At 16.6% G+C, this 6,085-nt stretch overlaps 1 protein-coding gene across 3 annotated transcripts in view; it reads right to left on the minus strand.

Moving 5' to 3' along the window:
• LOC102671005 (hepatocyte nuclear factor 4-gamma-like) overlaps window positions 1-6,085 on the minus strand; it is a 108,987-nt gene that overhangs the window by 65,100 nt on the left and 37,802 nt on the right. The window lies entirely within an intron of this gene.

The raw sequence follows: 6,085 nt of genomic DNA on the forward strand, positions 1-6,085 counted from the left end.
GAGACAGAGAGAGACAGAGAGAAGAAATGATAGTTTTTTGTTGGCAACGAAAGAAATCTTTAATAGGGCGATAAAAGGCATCGTCAATTTAGTTCATGAGCAAGAAACGTGGAAAGTTTTCCATTCGCGGAAGATGAAACAGTTTTGTTCATGTTTTCCATCGCGATTCAAGATTAATATTAATTATTTATATTCATTATATTCTTTGTAATCATATTATTAATATTATATATTGCATTCTGTTCATACATCTGGCTATTAGATACTTTTAATATATATTTTGTTAGAAATAATTGGCTTATACTGTTTTAAATATTTGAAGGTTATATAAGGCATCGATTGACCAATTGGAGAGATTATAGAATACTACTTATATAATAAGCTTATTGCTCTTTTGATAAGTATATTATAATGATTTTAAAAGAATATTTATTTTTATATGTTATATTATTTTTATTATATTTAATATTAATTTTTGTGTAATAATATATTTTTATTGTATAATAACATGTTATTGAAAATATTATTAATAAAAATGAATTATTAGAAAGTAGATCGTACGATAGTATAATAATTTTATTATAATAATTTATTAAAAATAATTTTTTTCATATTTGTTCATAATTCCTTTCAGCATCTTTTAATATATATATTAAAAACATCTTTGAACAAATTTTTCTTCTTTTATAATTTATATATTTCAAGTATATTTCAAGTCAAAATTCTTAAACAGTAGAAAATAAAAAAATATTCATTAAAAAAATGATATTACTATATAATTTAATGTATTTTTCTTAAATGAAACTATACATTTTTATGCATTAATGAATAAACTTTATTTTCTATAAAAAAATATTTTCTATCATAAAAATATAAGATTTATGTCGAAGGTAGATTATTGTAAAAAATAATTTATTTTTATCTCTTTCTTTAGTAAGATTTATGTTTGGCAGTTACCATTATTATTTTCATTTATCAATAAAAAAATAATGTGATAAAAAGAGATATTGTTTCAAATATGAAATAAAAAATTTTGAACATCTTTTAAAATAATTAATTTTCGATCTATTTTAATACTTTTTATAGAAAATAAAATGACTGATATAAAATTCATTGATATAAAAAAAATGTATTCCATTTAAAAAGATGGAAATACTTTTAATATCAAAACATTTCTATTTTCAAGATATATTTATACATAAAATTATACATTATTCGATATTATTTAAATTTATTTAATAAAATTTTTTTTTATTTTTTGAAATTTTTTTTGAAAGCTACTACTAGATTCAATTGCATAAAACATTCTAAATATTATATTAAATCTAATGAATATCACGAAAATGTATATTTAAATTCCTTTTTTTATTTTTAAAAAAAATTTTTAAAAATAACTTTTATCTTTAAATTTTTTTATTTTTTAATTTTAATTATTTTAATTTTTATTTTATTCCTAATTAATTTAAATTCGTTTAATATATAAATCTTAATAATAATTGTTAATATTTTTTTTTGATTATTAATAGATAAACAATACAATTACATAATGGATTCGAATTGAAGATTTTTCGATCATTTTTTTACTTTAAATGTACAAAATATTTTATTAAATATATATTATCAATTATATATAATGTAATATATATAATGATAGATTATAAATTTATTATAATTATTTCAAATATATTTCCATTTTTAATTTTAATAATTGTATAAAAAGTATATACAATTATCTATCAATTTTTTTTCTATTAATATCATTCAAAATATTTATGATAATCGTTTTATTAATATGATCGCAGATCATTACAGAATAATTTTTTCATTTTAGAAAGACACATGTCATAATTGAAAATTAATTGTATAATAAAAAGGGAAATAATAAAATGTGAATTTTTTAGGAAAGCAGAAACTATTACATCACATTTTGTTTTAGAAATCGTGGCTAGTGAAAAAAGAAAAAGATGTTGGCCTTTATTTAGTGCTGGTTAATTTATTATATTCCTTTCCATTTCAACGTCGTAGAATACTTAATATTTCCAAGTTAAATGAGGTTTCCTTACTTTCATTTTCAGACTACGAAATATCCGCTGTTGTATTCTTCCATTTAGTATTTCAAATTTAAATTTTTTATACATTATATAAAAATATTTTTAAAAATATTTTTTCGAATTTTTGAAAATAAATTAAATTTTTAAAAATACTATAAATATATAATTTATAATAAAGATTATGAAATATATTTAGAAAAAACAGATTTTTAATAAAGAATAATTTTACACTTATATAACGAAACATTTAAATTTAATTGAAAATATTTAAAATTTCGAATAATGCGGAATATACTTCGTTGGCTGGGTCAAAAATAATATATATCATTAAATTTAAATTTATCTAATTTTCATTATTTAATGTTACTGTCGCAAAATAAAATTCAAAAATCAAAATCAAAAATAATTCAGTTATTATAAGAATTAAATGAGATAATATAACATTAAAGCGAACCGATGAAATATTAAAAATTGATATAAAATCTTAAACCTATTGTATTAAATGCAAAGATTCTAAACAAGATTTGCGTACATTAAAAAAATATTTTTATAATAAGTTATATAGGTTATATATTTTTGTTATTTATTATTTAATTTTGTTATAATTTTTGTATAAATAAATATATTTAGTAAAAAATTTATTGGAAAACGTAAATGTATTATTTAATTTTTGTCAATTTTTAGACGATGGATAAATATATATTTACTGGTTGATTAAAGTTACTGTACATTATTTTGTATCATTTTGTTTAAAGTTATTATACATTAATATTTTCACTTTTATCTCAATTGAAATATAAAACAATATAAAAAGTTAAGAGAAACTGAACTGAAAAAGAATATCCAAACAAAAAAAAAAGAAAACGTTAATAATGTCATAATTTCAAAATGAATGTGATTTACATCACTTTATTTTATAATCACAAAATTTAATTTTGATTATTAACTAACATTAATTTAACAATATAATATTAAAATATAATATGAATTATGGTTTTATAACGTACGATTAAAAAAATATTACAAGATATACAATAAATATGACATTTTATACAATTTTCTCATATATATTTTGATATATATTCTGAAATATTAATCATAAAAACAATCAATGTTTTTTAAATTTATTATGCACATAGATATTATATTTAATCTAATAAGTTAAAAATAATAAATCAATATCAAGCAATTTTTAAATTTAAAAAAAATATCGAATTGGTATATATTAGCAATAATAGGTTATGCATATAACAGAATTGAACATTTTTTTAAATTTGAAATAAAAATAATATAGAAATAAAAAATATTTATTATAAGAATGCAACCGTTAACTAACTCATAAAATTTGTGCAAAGATATTTGTAATTCTAAATTGCAATAAATTATAATAAAATTAAGAATCATATACTTAAGAATGAGAAGAATCTCTTTTTTTTTTAAATAAAAATTATTTGTCTGGCAGCACAATTAAAAAGCTTAGATAATTGGTATCTTCTTTATGGAATGATTATCAATGTTTCATTTTAGAAATACATTTATAAGAAGAAAAATTGTCATTTAAAATTTTAATAAAAGCATTTAATTATTTTGAATTTGATTGTTATTAAAATGAAAATTTCGAAATTTTAGATTTATCTTTCAAATACAATTTTATTATTTCAATTACCTAAGCAAATATTATTCAGTGTGTAAAAGTTATATTAATATTTAATTGTTAACAGTTAATATTTAAATGATAACAATCGATAAGTTATTGATTTCAATTTTAATTTAAAACAATTATGCAAATCATTTTTCATTGCTGATGTATATAAATAACATTTATCAAAATAATAATGAATCAATTAATTAAAATCAAAGATTATGAATATTTCTTTAAAAAAATTTATAGTAAAATTACAGTGAATATAATTTTTCGATTAGAAAAATAATATTGCAAAATAAATAGGTGGATTTGAAGAATTTATTTAATTCTATAATTATTTGATATATTTATTCATCTACAGAAAAAGAGAAATATGATGAAGAAAAATATATATTATAGATATAGAAAAATATATGGAAATAAATTATGCAAATCTCAAAGGACACAGTAATAGAATATAATTTTCAAATGGAAAAGTATTAAAATAAAATATGATCAATGAAGTATTACAATCTTTGTACCATTATTTTGATAAGTTAAAAAGAAAAAAATAACAATTTCTAATTATAATGTTTTTGAAAATAAAAATCTTCAATTATATTTAACTCTTAACATTTTTATCATAAATCAAAATCATCAGAAACAGATAATTTTTTGATTGAATTTTAAAAGTTAATATTAATAGTTATATCAATAACATTTTTGTTATTATAAAAATAAAGAACATGCAAATATTAAATACAATATACATAATAAATATTATCTTAAAGAGAATGAATAATATAATTTCTTTTTATTTTATTTGTATTTTAACGTATGTATAGTCATACATAATAAAACAATAAAATTATATTATTATAAAACTACTAATCAAATTAATTAAACTTTCACATGCATTATAGTATATTATATATATATGCATATGATATATGAATATACATATAGATAAATATAAAAAAATTCGCTGTTATTCGTAGATGATGGAATCGATTCTCTGCGAATACGAAAATCTTATTATATTTTTAGATAGTAAGAGAGATAGTAAGATATTTTTATAGTTAGTGAAAGATTGCAGAATAAGCGTTTTCAAAATAAATGTTGGTGAATTCGTTGAAAAGAATATTTTCTTATCCATTTTTAATAATTTAAAATATATTAAGCATTATTTTGCCCATTTTTCTCCATACAAATAATAGTTGATTTAATTTTTGAATTATACGTTAAAAACTTTTATTACTATATCATTGAATTCTATGTATAAATGTGTATTTGTGATAGCATATGCATTAATATTATTATATATATAATAGATGAAATATTCTAATATAAATAAATAAATTTTTCTATTCTGAAATAGAAATGAATAGATTACATTTTAATATAAATTTAATTAAAAGATAACCTAAAATTTTTTTTATTTCTTCAATTTTTTAATTTTCTTAAATTAATAGATTAAAATAGATTAAAGAGGTTTATGTCAAAATAAAAAAAATTTATTCATTTATATCTATGAAAATTTTATTTATTATATGCATATTAATACATATAATATAAATGCACATTTATAGATACCATTTAATAGTATGCTATAATTTTTGAATAATTCGAAAATTAAAAACGATCATATTTCTATGAAAAAAAGTTGCTTAAAATGATATTCTTAATAGCATATTTCAAAATGATTGAAATTAATGAAAAAATAGTTTTTCGACAAATTGAGCTTTTATTAATTTGAATAATTATGCTAAAATTATTATAATCAATTATATTATAATTAATTTCTTATTTGAAATAACCAAATATTTAATAAATGAATGATTTAATTAATGAACTTAAAAATATTTTATTTTCAAAATAATATTTCGGAATTTATTTGCAAATACCTTTATTTTCAAATATTTATTATTTTATTTGAAGATTATAGTTTTGATTTAACGTTAGCATATTGCGTTTATTACATAAGTTAAATATTGATAATTTCTTCATCGTTTGTTCTCACATAATTATAATTTTAAATATCGAAATCATATTATACTTAAGAAATCTTACTTTTTTCTTCTCAAAAAAATAAAAATGCAATTTCTATAATACGAATGAATTAATCATTTTGAATTAAAATTTTTTATTTTTTTTATGAAGATATTTTTATAAAGATGTAAATTAATAATAGTAAAATAATAGTTTTTATAATATGCCAGTGATATTATTAGATAATTTTCAAATAAAAATTAGCAATATAAATAATTATTGAAGATTCATTTTATATAATAATATATCTATATATTGAAAATATAATTATATAAAATATATTATATGAATATAATTATTTGAAATATAATTATTTAATTTATTAATTATTAATTAAAAAGATATATATATATCAAATAAT

The sequence above is a fragment of the Apis dorsata genome, unplaced genomic scaffold (assembly GCF_000469605.1).
Source record: "Apis dorsata unplaced genomic scaffold, Apis dorsata 1.3 scaffold_943, whole genome shotgun sequence".
Taxonomy (NCBI): Eukaryota; Metazoa; Arthropoda; class Insecta; order Hymenoptera; family Apidae; genus Apis; species Apis dorsata.